Source organism: Rhinoraja longicauda, chromosome 12 (assembly GCF_053455715.1).
Source record: "Rhinoraja longicauda isolate Sanriku21f chromosome 12, sRhiLon1.1, whole genome shotgun sequence".
Classification (NCBI taxonomy): Eukaryota; Metazoa; Chordata; class Chondrichthyes; order Rajiformes; family Arhynchobatidae; genus Rhinoraja; species Rhinoraja longicauda.
In genome coordinates, this window is record NC_135964.1 from 42,380,179 (window position 1) to 42,401,911 (window position 21,733).

Sequence of the window (21,733 nt, forward strand, 5' to 3'; positions counted from 1 at the left end):
CTGCAGGTGAGATTGAGCAACGCAGGAGCAAATATTCCCACTAACATTGCAAAGTACATTTTTCAAATGACACTCTAACTATGGACTGAACAGACTAGATTTTAATGAACAAACATTGTTAAGGTACAAAATTCAAAAGCACACTGTCACTCACACATAAATAATGTGTTTGTGAACTTCTACAAATTTGCTTCACGTTAGCCACAATTGACAGAAGTCTTATCAGTGGTGGCATTTAACAGTTACTAAATGAAAAATTCATCATGCAAGAAAACCCTCAGATTCAGATCTTTTAATAATTAATAACATTTTTCTTTGTCTCAATGATTCTGGTTTAAACATGATTTTACCACAACAATATAATCACTGCAGAATGCATTGAGGAGTATAAATGTTTAATAATATTTTAGATTTCCGTCATATCTTTATCCCCACCACATAAGCCGAGAGATTCTGTTGTATGACATTAATGCATGAAAGTTTAATGGCTCTGTATCAAATCTCTCTATCCAGTATTTTAACGAAGGCGCCAGGCTATTTATTTTAAGTGGTTTATTGCCTCTCCTAAAAGCAGAGGTGAAGGGATTTGATACTGATGCATTAAGAGTTTGCAGCAAAATACTATGATTGCTTTTTCCCAATAGATGTAGCACTTCCTCAAAGTATTCTCAAGAAGCATAAGCAAAGCACTAAAGATGCTTTACAAGGAAAATATTTCATATGTTGGATTCCATGGAAAATTAGTAACCTAAGTCACGATTTATTGAATAATTTTAGTACAAACGATAAATGGACCCTTATTGGAAGGCATTTATATTTTGAGGACTTTAAGTTTATTGACCATGTTCAATGTACAGGTATAAATAGTGATTAAGCTAACAAAATATGACAAAGCAGAAGATATATAAATAAGTGGTAAAACAGTCCCTCAGTGCAAAAATATGGATTTGAACAGTAATGCTTTAAATTAGACGACCTACAGTTTTGGGGGTGCTGAAATTAATTTCTTTGACACAGAACAGATTGAGTTGCAGAGCAGTTATTTTCATTGGGAAAATTTCTGATTTTTATTCTGTGCAAAATGAACAAAACTCAACCGTATGGAGAAAAAGTGAGATGTTCTTTTGTTGTCTGTTTTTTACTGAGGATCTGAGATTTTAGAATTGATTTAAACTGAATATGGAAGTTGACCAAGACAGCATGCTCATAGTGCAAGAAGTGGCAAAACAAAGCATTTCACTGTACCTAGGTACATGTGGCTATAAAGTATCATTGAATCATTGAAACGACGTGGGTACCACAATGACATGAGCAGATGTAAGCCTTCCATGTAGATATGACAATATAGTTTTATTAATCACCAGAAGAATTGTTAGACTTTCCATAACCACTGTGAGATTGTTCATGGACGCATTAAAGGTCACAGGACGGAAGGAAACCTTTTGGTATTTCTTGACTGTTTGAGTAAAAAATAAATAAATAAAGGTCATATTGCGGGGTGGGATGAAAGTTGATGAAAGGATACTTTTCTGCCATTATCTGCAGTCAGGAAGAGGTGCTTTGTGGAATATTGGGCCAGTATTGCCTTGCAGGTCTTTGGGTTGGAGTAGGTATTTTGGTTGGGTGGAAAGACTCCCTGCAAACCTCTACCCCTTACTTACTCTCTCAGACTCCCTGTAAACCTCTACCCCTTACTTTAATCTCATGGTACCTGGATTTTTTTTACTACCTATCCTATTAACAATGTTGTACACCTCAGTCTCTTTTGCTCTCAGGAAACCTTGCCCAGCCGTTTACCAGGACGATGCCTAGATTAGAGTTGAAAGGCTGGAGCAATTAGGCTTGTATACACTGGAATTTAGAAGGATGAGGGGGGATCTTATTGAAACATATAAGATAATTAGGGGATTGGACACATTAGAGGCAGGAAACATGTTCCCAATGTTGGGGGAGTCCAGAACAAGGGGCCACAGTTTAAGAATAAGGGGTAGGCCATTTAGAACGGAGATGAGGAAGAACTTTTTCAGTCAGAGAGTGGTGAAGGTGTGGAATTCTCTGCCTCAGAAGGCAGTGGAGGCCAGTTCGTTGGATGCTTTCAAGAGAGAGCTGGATAGAGCTCTTAAGGATAGCGGAGTGAGGAGGTATGGGGAGAAGGCAGGAACGGGGTACTGATTGAGAGTGATCAGCCATGATCGCATTGAATGGCGGTGCTGGCTCGAAGGGCTGAATGGCCTACTCCTGCACCTATTGTCTATTGTTTATTGTCGATTAGAGAGTTATAGCTACAAGGAGAGGTTGGACAGACTTGGATTGGTTTCTCTGGTACGCCAGAGGACGAGAAGAGACCTATTAGAAATATATAAAATTATGGGAGACATAGATAGGATAGACAGTCAGAACCTTTTTATCAGGATGGAAATATCAGATACTGGAGGGCATAGCTTTAAGGCGAGAGGGGCAAAGTTTAAAGGAGATGTGCAGGGCACGTATTTTACGCAGAGGGTGGGAAGTGCCTGGAATGCATTGGCAGGAGTGGTAATGGATACAGATATGATGATGGCAATTAAGAGAAGGCACATGGATATGCAGGAAATGAGGGATTTGGATTATGTGCAGGCAGATATGAGTTATCTTTGCATCATGTTCGGCATAGACATTTCTGGCTGGAGGGCCTATTCCTATCCTGTACTGTTCCATTCCTTCTCTCCAGAGATGCTGCCTGTCCCATTTTGTGTCCATCTGTACTGTTCTACGTTCTATATAGGCTCCTTTCTATCACCTTCTCAATTCAATAGACAATAGACAATAGGTGCAGGAGGAGGCCATTCGGCCCTTCGAGCCAGCACCACCATTCAATGTGATCATGGCTGATCATTCTCAATCAGTACCCCGTTCCTGCCTTCTCCCCATACCCCCTGACTCCGCTATCCTTAAGAGCTCTATCTAGCTCTCTCTTGAATGCATTCAGAGAATTGGCCTCCACTGCCTTCTGAGGCAGAGAATTCCACAAATTCACTGACTGAAAAAGTTTTTCCTCATCTCAGTTCTAAATGGCCTACCCCTTATCCTTAAACTGTGGCCCCTTATTCTGGACTCCCCCAACATTGGGAACATGTTTCCTGCCTCTAACGTGTCCAACCCCTTAATAATCTTATGTGGTTTCAAGTAGACACACTCTTGGTTTAAGCCACAGAACAATAGCCTGAACATTTATAACTGGTAGAACCGCTGAACCGCTGAACCGCACAGTGAAAACGACTGTACTCAAGAAGCACACGAGTGTGGTGATCTGTCGTTTGCAGCAAAGATTGACAGTGCTTGCATAACCTTACAGTTACCAGGGGCGGCTTTCCTGTTGATGTGGGTGTGGGCGCTCAATATTCCTTTGTTCACAGTTTACTCATAGCATGTTTACTCAGCTGGGTTCTTGTGCCCTGAACTCACCACTTAAACAACTTCCAAGAATCAAGAGGCAAATACAGTTGAGCAGGTATAAAATAAGAGTAAATAACACCACAACCAGTGGGGATTGAAAAAACTAACACCTCTTTTGTACGTGGAATATCTCCACATCAAGTTTCTTCAACCCATCATTTAAAAGGAACGTTACTCAAGTTGAGTCATACGAATATTGACATTTATGAATGATGCAATCTGTGTATTATGTAAAAGATAAACTCTATGGCCTAAATGCACTTTATTTGCACACTACCTGGGAAGGACCATTGGTGCCTTTTCATACATTTTCTAAAGCATTTTCTTGATTGTTCATTGCAGGAGGGATTTTGCTTTTGCCTCCTGAACTTTACACTGCTGTAGATCATACTGATGCCAAATGTGGTGGAGTTACTCATTGCCCTTTTGCTTTCAGACTTAGCCTGGTGGCGGCTAAATAAAATTCATCCGCCTCATGCTGACTTTAATTGTTCTTCATTGAATTGGAATACATTGCCAGATGAGAAGGTGAGATATCTGGGAGACATCTGATGCCTGAGAACCTTAATTGAAGGGCAATGATCCACAGTGTAAAAAGCCATCAAAGCCTGAAGTGCAGGAGTGAAATAAGAGCGGGCAAGGGTGGTGTGGTCCTTGATAATGCTGGCTGCCGCTTTGAGACTTCGTCTCCTATAAATCCCTTCAATGTTGGGGAGGTCAGTACTTGTGATGGACTGGGCAGTGTTCACCACTTTTTGTAATCGTCTTCATTCCTGCGCATTCCAAGGCTATGTTGCACCACTGTCATGATGATAGAGGTGAATTTCCTTGGAACATTGAAGGGACGCGTCCACATTACATCCATTACATGGATAGGACAAGTTTGGAGGGATATGGACCAAGCGCAGGTGGGACTAATGCAGCAAGGACATGTTGGCCGGTGTGGCAAGTTGGGCTGAAGGGCCTGTTTCCACATTATATCACTCTATGACTCTATGACACATTTCACTATCACCAACAACTTATCCTGGATCACCCATATTGAGGCAACTACCAAGAAAGCACACCAACGCCTATACTTCCTTAGAAGGCTTAGGAAGTTTGGCATGTACCCTACAACTTTCACCAACTTCTACAGGTGCATCATAGAAAGCATTTTATCAGGATACACCACAGCATGGTTTGGGAACAGCTCCATCCAAGACCGCAAGAAATTGCAGCGAATTGTGGATGCAGCCCGGACCATCACACGAACCAACCTCCCTTCCATTGACTTCATTTATATCTCACGCTGCCTCGGCAAGGCCAGCAGCATAATCAAGAATGAGTCGCACCCTGGCCACTCCCTCTTCTCCCCTCTTCCATTAGGCAAAAGGTACAAAAGTGTGAAAAAGGAAATCTCCAGTCAGGGACAGTTCCTTCCCAGCTGTTATCAGGCAACTGAATCATTCTACCACAACCAGTGAGCAGTCCTGAACTACTATCTACCTTGTTGCTGACCCTTGGACTATCCTTGATCAGACTTTGCTGGCTTTACTTTGCACTAAACATTATTCCCTTATCATGTATCTGTAAACTGTGAATGGCTCGATTGTAATCATGTATTGTCTTTCCGCTGACTGGTTAACATGCAACAAAAGCTTTTCACTGTTCCTCGGTACACATGACAATAAACTAAACTGTAAACTGTAAACTGATGGATGTTGCATGTTGAGGGAGGAGGAGTTGGACTAGACTGCCTTGTCTACACAGCGACATCCACAAAATACATATGCCATTTCCCTTCTGTAAGTGTAAACATGTTATAGAATGTTCAAAAGGCGATAAGCTTGTTTTGAAGAAGTCTGAAGAAGGACCTCGACCCTAAACGCAATTCCTTCTCTCCAGCGATGCTGCTGGTTCCCGCTGAGTTACTCCAGCATTTTGTGTCTATCTTCGATTTAAACCAGTAGTTCCTTCCTACACAAGCTTGTTTTGAAAGCTTGCGGTGAGGTTCAAAAATGAATTGCAACTCAATTACCTAGGCTCCACGACATATTATTCTTCCCTTTCCAACATCATGTTTGCAATTGTGTCATGTACACCATCTAACTTAGAATGAGATAACACACCAGGTGCCATCATTAACTTCTCTTTACATAGAATTTAATGGGCTCTACAACATGAAAACTAGCAAATTGGTGCATATCAGTGTTTATGGTGCACACAATCATCATGCCAACCTTTCTCTTAAACACCTGCTCGTTATCCTTCAATTTACTTCTCCCTCCCATGATATGATATTTGACACTGGATATGTAGTAGTACATTACGAGCAAAAGAAGAGATAAAGGCTTAATTTGATTTGTAGAAAAATATGTGAATTAATGAACAAGAGAAGGAATCTTGCCAAGAGAAGAAATCTTCCAACAATCTGATTTACATTGTGAAAAATGTATCCCCATAATTTGTTGTGTTCTTGAAGGTGCTAATTCAGAGCTTCTGGCACTTGTATGTATTTCTAATTGGTTTGTTACCATGTTATCAATGCTGAAACTCTGCCACTAACCTCAATTTCCCTCTGGGGATGAATAAAGTTCTATCATATCATATCATATCATATCATATCATATCATATCATATCATATCATATCATATCATATCATATCATATCATATCATATCAAATCAAATCAAATCAAATCAAATCATATCATATCGTATCGTATCATATCGTATCATATCATATCATATTGTATCATATCGTATCATACCGTATCATATCGTATCGTATATTTATTTATGTTGAACAAATTGAGATTTCAGGAGAAAAAGAGACTAATTAATCTAATTTGCATGTCTACATCTTAAACGAGCTCTTCGTTAACCGCTTTTGCGATTAATTCTGATTGGCAAATTTAAGCAATTTTATTGCATTTAAAGACTGGATTATCTGAACAATATTAAAATTCTAGTGTTTGCTTCTCCGTATCAATGTCGAAATGTAGACATCTACTAGTGGAACAGCCCTGGAACAGGGAAATTGAATTATCTTGTGGATTAATAAATCCTAATCATTGATTCATCTCTTCCCTAAACTGTAACAATACTGCCAAGCGCTCAATGACGGAATGCGATGGAAATGATTCAAGGCTGTCTCACACTCAAGCTGGCTTTTTTTAAATGTAACCTCATCCATTCCATTGGCCATTGACTACAGAGAGTGGTAGACACTGCCTGGTCCATCACAGGTACTGACCTCCCCATCATCAAAAGGATCCAGAGGAGGCGTTGCCCCAAAACGCAGTTGGACAAACCCAAGGAAACATCCTTTCTTTATATTGTCAAATCTTTTCAAATTATCGGAGGTCACTTTAAAACCAAAGCTCTGACTAAACAATGCAATACATTAGTAGAAACAAAGAACTACAGATGCTGGTTGCTGGATGCAATACATTATCTTTATTTCAATAGAGAAGAATGCAGGTTATTCAATTTTAGAGAACATAACTGCTATGTCAGATCTTTTTCTGAAATGTCCACATTCATAAACAACAACGGCAGGCTGACTTCATTGCCTTGTCCAGGGAGGTTGAGAGATTTTTGTTTCTATCAATGGCAAAAATAAAAATTCTTTATTATTATTATTATTATCATATGGTTATTATCACTTCTAGCTTTGCCGCGAAACCAATGAAGCAAGGTTATTACAGTGCCAATATATGGTTTGAATCTGGCCTAAGAGGATGACCACAACAAGTTACTTTTTTTGTGAAACTTGTGAATCTTCTGGTTAGGAGATTACACCGTCTTCGGAAACATCGCAAAATTCCCACGCTTATCAATGCTTCTCCGGCGTCCTAATTTTCGCTGAAATCACTGACAAGTCTGTAATTACTTGAGAGTTTTGAAATATAACATCTTGCCCGGGTTACTTGAAAACCAAGCTTCACGGTAACAAGGCATAAACTGGATTGATTTCCAGTTTACTAATAGCAGTATTAAGAAATTTAATTTTAAACATGGTTAAATGGATTTTTGTGCGAGTGTGGCATTCTATGAAAATGTACGGGAGATGCATATCTGGTTTCTGGATTTCACATCTGAGTTGGGAGCCTACTTTAAAAGTAATCGCTGATGGCCATGAACATCGTGAAATTCCCACGCTTACCTGACCATTAAACTGTCGCCTCCAATCTACCTGTCAAATGTCCTGACGATAAATAAATTGGTTAAACACAAGTATTTTATGGTATCTTCCAATGAGTTTACTTAATTTAATATTACATGCTTCTAAAAGCATCTGCGACAACCTAGCAAACCTGGGGACAGCATGCGACAGCGCCCGCAATAAGCAACGATACCTGGCGACAAGCCAGCTGTCGCCGAGAAATACGGTTAATTTCTCAGCGACGTGCCGAGATCCACAACGATTCTTTGAAGACACCTCACGATCATGCCCACGACAGCCTAGTCACTGGCAGTCGCCTTAAAATTGCCTAAGTGGGACAGGCCCTTTAACCTTTCATGTTGAAGACTCTTCATCAGCACGGGGAAATATATCTTTGAAGGCTATTACTATCTGTCACTATCATCACCACACTTTCATGCCGCCTGCAAATGTGGAAACTATACATGTGACTCTCAAATCCAAGTCATTATTGTATCTTAAGAAATGCAGTAGTCCCAGAACCATCTTCAGGGACACTTTACTATTTTGCCACTTTACAAATAGTGAAAGGCCTAAATAGGGTGGATGTGGAGAGGATGTTTCCACTAGTGGGAGAGTCTTGGACCAGAGGCCACAGCCTCAGGATAAAAGGACGTACCTTGAGAAAGGAGATGAGGAGGAATTTCTTTAGTCAGAGGGTGGTGAATCTGTGGAATTCATTGTCAAATCAATGGATATTTTTGAGGTGGAGATTGATAGATTCTTGATTAGTAAAGGTGTCAGGGGTTATGAGGAAAAGGCAGGGGAATTAGGTTGAGAGGGAAAGATTGATGAGCCATGATTAAACCTCGGACATGATGGGCCGAAAGGCCTAATTCTGCTTATGAACTACATCCTTCCAGTCTGAAAAACAACCTTTCTCTACCCTTTTCTGCTGTTACTCAGCTGAGTTTCAATCCATGATCCTGCAGATTCCTTTATTCCACAGCTTTCAATCTTGATGACAAGGCTATTTTAGAGCACTTCATCAAATGCCTTCTAGAAGTCCATTTATACCACATCAACCACATTTCCTTCATTGATCATTTTCGTTACTTCATCAAAAAACTCTTTCATGATTTAAAAAAAAGATCAATGCTAACTTTCTTTATTCAAGTGACTAGGAATCCTGGTCCTGATTGGCGTTTCTAGAAATTGCAGGGTTTTTGGTTACTAGGTTTGCCTCTAACCCCTCTGTGAACAAGAGCATGACAGTCGTAATTTTTCCGTTCTTAAAAATCACCTCTGAGTCTACTGATGATTGGAAGATTATGGCCAAAGTATCGTTATCTTCCTCCTTACTTCTCTCAGCAACCTCAGATGCGTATCATCTGGACAGGGTGATTTATCCACTTTAAATGCAGTTAACTTTTCTATTACCTCTCTTTATCAATGTTTAGCTCAGCCAACCTCAACCATATTTTGTTTGCTGAGACTCCAGCAGTATTTTCTTCCTTGGTGAAGACTGATGCAAAATGCTCATTTACTACCACAGCCATGCTCTCTACCTTCATGAATAGGTTTCCCTTCAGGTCTTTGATTGACTAAAACTCTGCCCATACAACCCTTCATCTGTTTGGAAGCCTGAAGAATATTTTTCAATTCCCTTTTATGTTGCTGTCAGTCTTTCCTCATGCTCTTTGTTTGCCTTTATTTTTACCTCTTCCTCCCTGCACATTTTGTACTCAGCCTGGTTCACACTTAAGTACACTAGAATCTATCGTGTTCCTTTTCTCCAGATCTATTATACTTTCTAGCATTTTGCTCACCTGAGAAGCTTTGGCTTTACTTTTGCAATCTTTCTCTTTCCAGAGATGAGTCAATAGTGTTTTATTGTCATGTCTCAGATAAAACAATGATATTCTTACTTGCAGCAGCACAACAGAATTTGTAAACAAAGTACACTGTAAACAATATGATTAACAAGAAAAAAAGTTCAGCGTGTGTATATATACACATACATACACACACACACACACACACACACATATATATATATATATATATATATATATATATATCACACATACGTACACATAAAAAACAAATAATAATATTGCAAAAATAACTATAATAGTCTATGTAGTTCAGAGCTTTATGGAGGTTGTAGTGTTTAATAGCCTAATGGCTGTAGGGACGAAGCTATTCCTGAACCTGGACAATACAGTTTTCAGGCTTCTTCCCGATGGCAGGGGTGAAATCAGAATGTAAGACTGCAGCTGATACATTTCTACCTTAAGAGCCTCTCATTGTTTCGTTACAGTTTTGCCAACCAGCATTGATTCCAGTTTTCCTGGGACGGATCTATTCCCAGCTCTTTGATATTTGTGTTTCTCCAGTTGACTATTTTTATCTTGGCATGGTCCGTTTGTTACCTCTTCTAACTGCATATCGCCATGAGCAATTCTTCACAGATGTTCCCCCATTGAAGCTTGATCCCACTGACTCACTTCCCAGAACCAATTCCAGCAATATCTTCCTCTGCATTGGGCCAGAAAGGTATTGATCAAAAATGTTCTCCTGGACACACTTGCTATCTGGTCTGTATTAAAATAGCTGCTTTTCTCTGTAAATTCTCCAAATTATATCTTCAATTTCTTTCCAATTAGCTGGTGGCCTATGGCATAGTCCCAGTAGTTTAACTTAGTTTAGTTTAAAGATACTGCACGGAAACAGGCCTTTCGGCCCATCGAGTCTGCGCTGACTGTAGATCACCCCTTACACTAGCACTATCATACCCACTGGGGAAAATATACAATTTGCAGAAACCAAATTAACCTACAAACCTGTACATCTTTGGAGTGTAGGAGGAAACTGGAGCACTCGGAGAAAACCCATGCTGTCACAGAGGGAACGTACAAACTCCATGCAGAGAGCACCCATGGTCAGGATCGAACCGGGGTTTCTGGCGCTGTAAGGCAGTGATAGCTTAACTTTAAACAGTTGGATTCTATCCAGAATGACCTTTCTTTCTCTCTCTCTCCCTCTCCAGCACAACAATATATTCCTTCACCAGTGTTGCCACATGCCTCTATTGTTCCTGAACAGATTGTATCGAGGAATGGTTAAAGCTTGTTCCGAATCTTTTCTTAGTCAGCTTCTCTCTTAGTGACACAACAGTGTAATTTCATGGACTGATTATGCCTGCAACTCATGAGGATTCTGAATAATAGACCCTGGAACCAGAACTACCAAGAGTTACTTTGTAACTTTGTTCAGCACCCTTTACTATTTGCATACCTTGGGTATGCAAGCAAAGAATTTCACTGTGACTTGTCACATCGAACAATAAAGTATTCAATTCAATTCAATCAATCAATTCAATTCACTCGAATTATTTTCTTCCATGACTTCAGAAAGGATAAAGGGAGTATTGAACATTAAAGTCTCTCACTTGTGTTAAGTGGGCAATAAAGTGTGTGGGATAGGTGGAGTGTTAAAATCAGGGCAAATCTTACCTCACCGCCTTTAATCCCCTTGGCTTCTGCTCAAGACCCTGATATTAATCTATTCTTTGAGCAGTATCTGCAAGAAGGAAGGGGGAGACCCACTGTTAAGATAGTGATTCTAATCTACAGAAGTCTTGATAAAATATTTACAAATCTTTCTACTTCCAGTGAGAGAAAGGAGCTAGATGACATTTTTTAAATTACATCGCTAGCCATGAGTAACATCATGAAGTATTTCAATACGATTTGCAAAATCGTGTTGCATGCTGCTAACCAAATGAGAGAAGTGAACTCACTATAACGTTAAACAATGATGAAGGAATAACTATTAACTAAAGGGAATCAGCCAATGTGCAGTTGTGAAGCACTGTTGCGTATGACAAAAATCGAAGATGTATTGACAATTGTGCTGATTTGAATGAAAATGTAAGTCTTCTGATTCATAAATTTGCAAATGACATGAAAATTGGTAGAGTTCTGTATATTAGGCAAAGTTGACAGAGTATACAGCAAGTTGGAAATTTGGCCGGGGAAACGGCAGTTGGAGTTTAATCTGGAAAAGTATGAGCAAGTCAAATACAAGAGGAAAGTATACAGTAAATGACAGGAACCCTAACAGGGTGGATGTACAGAGGGATTTAGGGGTGCAAGTCCATAGCTCCCTGAAAGTGGGAACATAAGTGGATAGGATGATCAAGAAGGCATCGGCATGCTTGCCTTCATCGGTTGGGACATCAGGTATAAAGGTGAGCAAGTCATATTACAGCTGTATAAAACTTTTTTTGGGCCACATTTGGATATTATGTGTGGTTCTGATCACAATTGCCAGGGTGTGGAGGTTTTGAAGAGGCCGTGGAACAGGTTTACCAGGATATTACCCGGATTAGAATGTACAATATTACCTATAACGCATACCACCAGATTCAGGGATAGTTTCTTCCCAGCTGTTATCAGGCAACTGAATCATCCTACCACAACCATTGTGCAGTGCTGAACTACTATCTACCTCTGATGACCTGCGGACTATCCTTGATCGGACTTTGCTGGCTTCACCTTGCACTAAACGCTATTCCCTTATCATGTATCTATTCACTGTAAATGGATCGATTGTAATCATGTATTGTCTTTCTGCCGACTGGATAGCATGCAACAAAAGCTTTTCACTGTACCTTGGTACACGTGACAATAAAGTAAACTATAAGGAGTGGTTAGATAAACTTTTTCTCTGTATTCTTTGGAATGTTAAAAGCTGAGGGGAAGTATATAAAATTGGAGAGACTTAGATAGAGTAGAGTCTTTTTCCCCAGGGTGTAAACGTTAAATACAAAAGGAGTTTAAGGTGAGAAGAGTACAGTTTAAATGAGATTTGTGAGGCTATATTTTTACACAGAGAAGTGAAGGTGGTTGCCAGGGGAGGCGCTGCAAGCAGATTCGAAAGCAACATTAAAGAGGGATATAGACAGGCACATAAATAGGACAGAATGGAGAGAAATGGACCATGTGCAGCCAGTTGTAGTTAGTTAGATTGTGTCCATGGTCAGCGTAGACATGATCGACTGAAGGGCATGCTATGTGCTGTCCTATGTTCTATCATTGTGTTTCTCTCTGGCTACATCTCTCTGGCTACAGTTATGGATGGAAGCAGAGAAGTGCACCAATGGAAGGAAGGTTTACCCATTCCGTATCTCTCACAAGGGAAACCGTTTTGAATTGGAATGGAATGTTTAGATGTTCTCCAGAGTGCATGAAATAAATAACCGAACCAAAAAAAATGTTTGCGTCGATTGATTTTTAAACTAAATATAGCATAATATTTGTTGTTGTTTCCACTCTGATCTCTGCGCTGAGTGACATCAGATAAGACGATGGTGGTTAAAAACAGAAATCTTTCAAAAGAAATGTTTGATTAGATCATCAGCTTTAATGTTCAGATATAGATAAGTATAGCTTATTTATCTTTGGCCAGATGGTTGAGGCTTCCAACATGTCCCTGCCTGTAGCATTGAAATTTTGTGTTCAGCTGTGAAACTTGCTTTGCTTTAGATGCACGAAGTTGAGCGCCCAGCCCTTGTGCTCCAATCTGTCTTTCTCCACAGACCAGGTGAGAAATGAGCTCAGGAAGATCAATGCGAGGAAGGCGGCTGGTCCGGATGGCATCAGCTCGAGGCTCCTCAAGTCCTGTGCAGACCAGCTGTGCGGAATAGTGGAGCATGTCTTCAATCTGAGCCTGAAACTGGGGAGAGTTTCACAGCTGTGGAAAACATCCTGCGTGGTACCGGTACCAAGGACGCCGCACCCGAAGGAACTCAACAGCTACAGGCCGGTGGCACTGACATCACACCTGATGAAGACACTGGAACGACTGGTCCTCGCCCATCTCCGCCCCCTGGTGACACCATCAATGGATCCGCTGCAGTTCGCCTACCAGACTCGCATTGGGGTGGAGGACGCCATCATCTACCTGCGGAACAGAGCTCTTTCACACCTGGAGAGGCCGGATAGCACTGTGAGAATCATGTTCTTTGATTTTTCCAGAGCATTCAACACCATCCAGCCGAGGCTTCTGGGGGGCAAGCTGGAGTGCACGTAGTTGAGCACCCAGCCCCTGTGCTCCAATCTGTCTTCCTCCACAGACCAGGTGAGAAATGAGCTCAGGAAGATCAATGCGTGGAAGGCGGCTCACCACCTCACATCCTGGAGTCTGGACGACCTCACCAACCGACCACAGTATGTGAGGACAAAGGACCTGGTCTCGGTCAGGGTGGTCTGCAGCCCTGGGGTTCCGCAGGGAACAGTGCTAGCGCCATTCCTGTTCACCCTGTACACTGCGGACTTCAGGCACAGCTCTGCAGACTCCTATCTACAGAAGTTCTCTGACGACTCTGCCATCATTGGCCTCATCACGGGCGACAAGGACAGGGTGTACAGAGAACTGATCAAGGAGTTTGTGGACTGGTGCCAGGGGAACTGCCTCCGGATCAACGGGGGGAAAACCAGGGAGATGGTGGTAGATTTCTACAGGTGCTGCCCGACACCGGTGAACATCCAGGGAATGGACATCGAGAGGGTGGATTCTTATAAGTACCTGGGTGTCTACCTCAGCAATAAACTGGACTGGACTGAAAACACCGATGCGCTATACAGAAAGGGCCAGAGCAGACTTTGCCTGTTAAGGAGATTTAGGTCCTTTGGAGTGCAGGGGGCACTCCTAAGGACCTTCTACAACACGGTGGTTGCATCAGCCATTTTCTATGCTGTGGTCTGCTGGAGCAGCAGCATCTCAGCGGCGGAAGGGAAGAGACTCGACAAGCCAGTCAGGAAGACCAGCTCTGTCCTGGGTTGCCCCCTTGACTCAGTGCAGGTGGTGGGAGAGAGGAGGATGATGGCAAAGCTAACATCGCTGCTAGGCAACGACTCCCACCCCATGCAGGACACTGTCACTGCACTGAGTAGCTCCTTCAGTGACAGACTCCTTCACCCCAAGTGCGTGAAGGAGAGATATAGGAGGTCCTTCCTTCCCGCTGCTGTGAGACTGCACAACCAGCACTGCTCCCAGCAGACGAGTCAACAATAACAGCTAAGAACACACAGAAAACTGATGACAATTTATGTATCTTTTATTTATCATGAATGATCTCTTGCTCTCTTGCTATTCACTTTGCTGCTGTAACACTGTAGATTTCCCCTGTGTGGGATGAATAAAGGAATATATTATTAAAGTAGCACAGGGTCAACCTTTATAAGGTTTCTAATTCCTTCTGATGATGCCAATAATGGAAAAATATTATAAATCTGAAGGAACTGAGTGAACTCTGCACCATTCCTAATGCGTTTACTGACATCCATTCAAACATTAACCAGACGTTCTGTGGTATTCATCAAAATAACATCAGTCCTGACCAAATTGCACGGAATATTCTTCCCTAATATAATCTAGAATTATCCTGACTATATCTGGTGCAGTGTACCCACATTGCCAATTTTCTTTAGCTGCAGCAAGGTAGAATTCTGTATTGCTCAAGTAGAGAGATTATACTGAATAATATATTTTCAGATAACAAGGAACAGAAACTTTCTGTAGCAACTTTAACATGTTGAAATATCTCAAGTAGGGTTGCCAACTTCCTCACTCCCAAATACGGGACAAGGTGATGTCACCGCCCCGCGCCCCACATGACCTCACCCAGCCAGCGGCCACGAGCTCCCGCTCCACCAATGGCGGCCGCCCGGGCCGGGAGGTGGGTTGCTATGCAACTCCGTTAGGTGGCAACCGGGCCTCCGGACCTTGACTGTCCGGAGCTAAAATGGCGGAAACCTAGAGCGTCGGGACCTAAACTGACAGGACTTACAGCGTCGGGGCCTACAGTGTCGGGGTCTACAGCATCCGGGCCTACAGAGCTCCCCGGGCCTAACACTGTATTAGGTGACATCACCCTTTGTCCCTTATTTGGGAGTGAGGAAGTTGGCAACCCAACTAATACGAGACAAGGGGAGTACCGTACGGGACAAACCAATTTAGCCAAAAATACGGGATGTCCCGGCTAATACGGGACAGTTGGCAACCCTAATCTCAAGCAATAAATACAAACTGTTGGAAGGAACTCAGCAGGCCAGGCAGCATCTGTGGAGGGAAATGGACAGATGGTAGAAGGCTGGCCGGGTTTGTGCAAGAGCCAGAGAGGTATTAGAGATGGGACAAAGAGTTATCAGTCGGGGAGGCACGGAGGTAGGTTCACTAGGTTAATTCCCGGAATGGCGGGACTGTCGTATGTTGAAAGGCTGGAGCAATTAGGCTTGTATACACTGGAATTTAGAAGGATGAGGGGGGATCTTATTGAAACATATAAGATAATTAGGGGATTGGACACATTAGAGGCAGGAAACATGTTCCCAATGTTGGGGGAGTCCAGAACAAGGGGCCACAGTTTAAGAATAAGGGGTAGGCCATTTAGAACGGAGATGAGGAAGAACTTTTTCAGTCAGAGAGTGGTGAAGGTGTGGAATTCTCTGCCTCAGAAGGCAGTGGAGGCCAGTTCGTTGGATGCTTTCAAGAGAGAGCTGGATAGAGCTCTTAACGATAGCGGAGTGAGGGGGTATGGGGAGAAGGCAGGAACGGGGTACTGATTGAGAGTACTCAGCCATGATCGCATTGAATGGCGGTGCTGGCTCGAAGGGCTGAATGGCCTACTCCTGCACCTATTGTCTATTGTCTATTGACTCCTTGCCAAGGAAATAAGAGTGGAGGCGAAGGCACTAGAAAAAAGGGTTCAACATCATGACGGGCTTGGTATTAATTGAGATGAGGCACAGGTAAGGCCTCTGTTGAGAATATACTGCTCAACATCAGGGAGGTGTAGGTCAGGGAGGATGGTGAAGACTTGGCAGAGATTGCAGTGGGGGCAGAAATGAGATTAGAGGAGGGCAGTGGGGGGGGGGGGGGGGAGGGAGGGCTTAGGAGGGGTACTCTGTTGAGTGGCGGGGAACTCAGAGGAGAGAGGGGAGTGAGGGCTGGTGCCATCTCAACATGCTTCATGAGAACATCGCAAATCAAAATGTATCACGATCCTTTAAAAGACGTTTTAAGAAAGGGGTTTGGCAAAGATATATGTTTTCATAAATCTTAAAGGAAAAGGAAAAACAGTGGAGAGGTTTATGGTGTTAAAGTTAAAGGCTGAGCCAGATGAAGGCACGGCTGACAACTAGGTTTGAAAATGATGATGTTATCTGTTTTATCAGTATTTTTTTTAGTTCTGGCTTGTTCCTGATGCATTTCCCGTTTCTATCTTTTCTTTATCAGCTCCCATTTCACTTATATTTCACTTCTGTGGCTCCACACCAATCTGGACACAGTTTATCTTAGAAGGGGACTCTCTATAAACATTAGTTACTGAAACACTATCCACCAGAGATCTTGCCTGAAGACTACTCACATGAGTAATTAAGTTTTTAGTTTCATGACTGATTGCAATAGTCATCAGTAAAATACTTTAAAATAGGGAAATTGTTTTTTAAATGGCCCTTGAAACAAATCTTTAGTTTGTGTTATAAATAAAATGTATGCCAGATTCTTGGTAATTTATGAAGTTCACTGGCCAAAATAAGTGAGTAGCATTTAGTGTGGTGATGAATGAAGTGACTTCTGTTGGTTATTGCATTGTTTTTTTAATGAATTGCATGAGTTTTGGATCAGGAAATTTATTATATAGTTTTCTTAAATTATTAAGATTGACTATGTTACCTGTTATTCCTTCGTTTGGCCTCTCTCGACTAACTGTTATCCACCTTTTTGCCTTCTTTCCTCTTTCTGCGATAGAAACTATTGAACTATGTCTTTGCTAGCTGAAGGAACACTTTCTCCAGCAAATAGACACAAAAGACTGGAGTAACTCAGCGGGACAGGCAGCATCTCTGGAGAGAAGGAATGGGTGACGTTTAGGGTCGAGACCCTTCTTCTGAAACCAGCATCTGCTGTTCCTTCTTACACAATTTCTCCAGTAACCTCCTTATCAATTTTCTTATTTTTACTTTACATCAGTTATGGTGTACACATGCCACAGACCACATCCTCATCTGCAAATAACGTACTACCCCCAGTTTTGTCCTTGTTCCATTGTTTTCGTGTGGTCCACCATTTTATAATGACTGATCTGATTAAAACCTCAACTCCACATTCCCACCCTCCTGCAGTATCCTTACAACCCCTTACTTATCAACCATCTATCTGCCTTAAAAATATTCAGACTCTGTTCCCAATGCTCTCTGGTTAAGAAAACACAAAAATCACCTTATTTCTGTTTTCAGTTGATAACTCCTTATTTCTAAACACTAACCCGTGGCTTTAGATTCCCTCGCAAAAGGACGCATTATTCTACACTCACCATGCAAAGGCACATCAGGATCATACAAGTTACAATTAAGGCCTTTTACACTCTTCAAATTTCCAATGAATACATACCAAACTTCATCAGGTGACTTGCCTTTTCTGTGTGTTTGTTGCGTAAACTCTCTCTGAATTGTTTCCCATGCTTTAACATCCTTCCTGAAATTAGGAGACCAGTACTCTACAGAGTAATTCGGATGTGGTCTCATTGAATATCATCTACTCCAAAGACGTACAGGTATGTAGGTTAATTGGCTGGGTAAATGTAAAAAAATTGTCCCTAGTGGGTGTAGGATAGTGTTAATGTACGGGGATCGCTGGGCGGCACGGACTTGGAGGGCCGAAAAGGCCTGTTTCCGGCTGTATATATATGATGATGATATCATATACATCATATACACCTTGTGGGAATATATTTTAGCCATTGTTCCCTGAAATAATTCCTTACATCTGAGAAAACTTTCAGAAAATTATTAATGTCATGATTTGGGGCAGGTTGGCTTGAAACATCTTCAATGAGAAGATTATAACTAGGTTCAAATACCATTCTCTGATAGACTGTCTTCACCCTGATGGTTCTACCATGCTGAAGCACTATGTGCTTTATCTGATCCACTGTCAAAGGAAGGTTTGGATGTTTGATTTTCCCCGATTCTTTCACATTTCTGCAGCAACCACAGATAGTTTGGTCTCTATGAATGTTGGCTCCAACAATAGATGTTGAATGATGATGCCATGTGTTGGATCCCATTTCATTATCACCAGACTGAATACGATTCTGGATCTAGAGTCTACCATTCTTGAGATAACCCAAGATCTCACCTCCACTCTAGTGTGGGAGTGAACAATTCAAACTTGTTACTTTGACGAAGAGCACTAGAGTTATCACCCATGTCCTAGCTAATATTTATCCTTAAATCTCCGTGTCATATTGTTTACTTTAGACTTTAGACTTTAGAGATACAGCATGGAAACAGGCCCTTCGGCCCACCTTGCCCCCGCCGACCAGCGATCACCCTATACACTAGCACTATTTCACACAGTAGGGCCAATTTACAGAAGCCAATTAACCTACAAGTCTGTACGTCTTTGGAGTGTAGGAGGAAACCGGAGCACCTAGAGAAAATCCACGCGGTCACAGGAAGAACGCATATTAATTTTATTTATCTATTTACCTGTTTATTTATCTATTTATTTATTTATTTATTTATTTGATCACCTACCGATCCATCCATTTATTTATCTATTTATTTATTTATTTATTTATTTATTTATCTATTTATTTATTTATTTATTTATTTATTTACTGGTCTATTTATCTATTTATCTATTTATTTATCTATTTGTTTATTTATCTATTTATTCATTCATTTATTTATTTGTTTATTTATCTATCTATTTATTTATCTATTTATTTATTTATTTATTTATTTGGTTTTTTGTCATGCCACTCCTTACAGATCATGCAACGAATGGGACGAAACAGAGTGCCTCCGGGAGCCATAGTGCACTACAGATGCAAAACATATAGACAGGGGATGACAGTACAGGACAATATGATATAGTACAATACAATTAGACAGTGCAATACAATACAATGCATATAGACAGGGGATTAAAGCATGTAAACTGTAAAAGGTAAAGCATTTAACCTAGAGTTTAAAACATAAACTCTGTACATGCAGCACCCATGGTCAGGATCGAACCCGGGTTTCTGGCGCTGTAAGGCAACAACTCTATCGCAGTGCCACCCGTGCCGCCCTTTGTGGGAATTCGCTGTATGCAAAATGGCAGCTGTATTTCCTGTTGTACTGAACTGATTGGTCTTCAAAAGTCGATTATAAACTGCTTAATGAGCTACAGCCAGGAAAGGTACCATGTAAATTCAAATCTGCCCTTCTTAGGTAATATCATGAAGGATAAGTTTACACGATCCTAAGGTGGTCGCTTGGTGCTAAGTCTTCTTTCCATCATGTGTACCTGAGTAGATCTATGCATCTCCATTGCCACCCTTTCCTGAATAAAGGAATATTCATTTACATTCCCCTCATGTTAATAATTAGTGCTCTAAAATGCATTTGTGTGTCCTCTCATACTGCAATGCTCAGCAGCAAGACGTTTGAGCGTCAGTGTCACTGTTGATTTAACTACATGAGAGAAAAACGGAAGAGAGATGGTTGTTTAGAGAGAGAATTAAGTGAATCAGGGTGAGTATTCAGTGAACATATTACAGATGTCTTTCTTAATCAGTTTTGATATGTTGATTTAAATTCAATTTTGCTGTAAGGTTTGTTTCCCTTGGTTGGGTGGTCAATAATTAGAAGATGGGTTAAGAGAATTGAAAGAAAGATTGGACGGGAATTGAGTAAAGCTTTGTTTAACCAAAGTGGTGAAGATCTGCCATAACAGGGTGAAGGAGATCTCAGTACATTGAAACAGTATCCAGATGAACCCATCATAGACTATATGTTACAAGGTGTGCATGATGATCCCGATTTAGGAAATGCTGAAATAATGATTCTTTATCAGGTATGGATGTGATTGTCTTAATAGCCCATTCAGTCTGTAACTTCCTATGATTCTATGAATGTTTTGCTCTACAGGGGAATAGGATATGATTTTTTTTTCAGTTATGAGATGATTGATTCATTTTGATAGAGTTGGCATTGAGAGAGGTCTTCCATTTGTGCTCCCAGGAATAGACAGCAACTGTTCGAGGTGGCACTTGACGACTGTCCAGTGGATTTTGGGTCCCTTCCCCCACTTTTACTGATAAATTACCTGCCATTCATCTTCTATCCGTTCCACAGACTCAGATTACACTTTTAGATGTAACTTTTAAAGGCTGCATCAAGAGAGAAATGCATTCCGGTCAATGGGCACTCAGCGTCTGTGGAGTGGCATTCTTGCAAGTCCGCACTGTATGTAATTGCTTCTGGAGGAATCTCCATTGGGATGCCCATGGATTCATGCTGATGGCATTTCCAGTTGACTGCTAAATCTGGGGGCAGTGTGCAATGCAATCTATGCCGACATAATCCGATCACTTTATAACTGTAGCTGATTCATCCTCTCTACCACTAGTTTAGTTTTGTTTGGTTTAGCACCGAAACAGGCCCTTCGGCCCACCGAGTCTGCGCCGACCAGCGATCTCCGTGCATTAACACTATCCTACACACACTAGGGACAATAGGAAACCGAAGGTCTCGGAGAAAACCCACGCGGTCATGGGGAGAACGTGCAAACTCCGTACAGATAGCACCTGTAGTCAGGCTTGCACCCGGGTCTCCGGCGCTGCAAGCGCTGTAAAGCAGAAACTCCACTGCTGCGCCACCATGCTGCCGCCATCGATTCATAGAAGAAAATAGAAGGGGCTATTCAGTTCATTGTATCCAAGCCGGGAAAGGAATAATTATTTAGGTGTTTCGCACAGACCTGATCATAGTCCAAGGCCTTTAGATTAGTGATTCATTCAGCTTTGGGGTCATTTTGCATTCACTGTACCTGTGCTACGAACACAAAAGATGGGAGTGATGTTAAGGTTGTAAAAACATAATTTAATTTATTTGCCTCCTGAATTCAAACATTGCTTTGAATACCTCATTCATATACTTGATATTCACAGGGATGTCACCATATCTTGCATGGGTGCGAAGGACCAAGTAGTCTTCTGTTCCACAAATTTCTATCACTCTGTAACAATATTTTCTAAAAAATATCAAGTAGATCAACTCAATTCCTGATGTTCTTCAGTCTGAAGAAGGGTCCCGACCTGAAACGG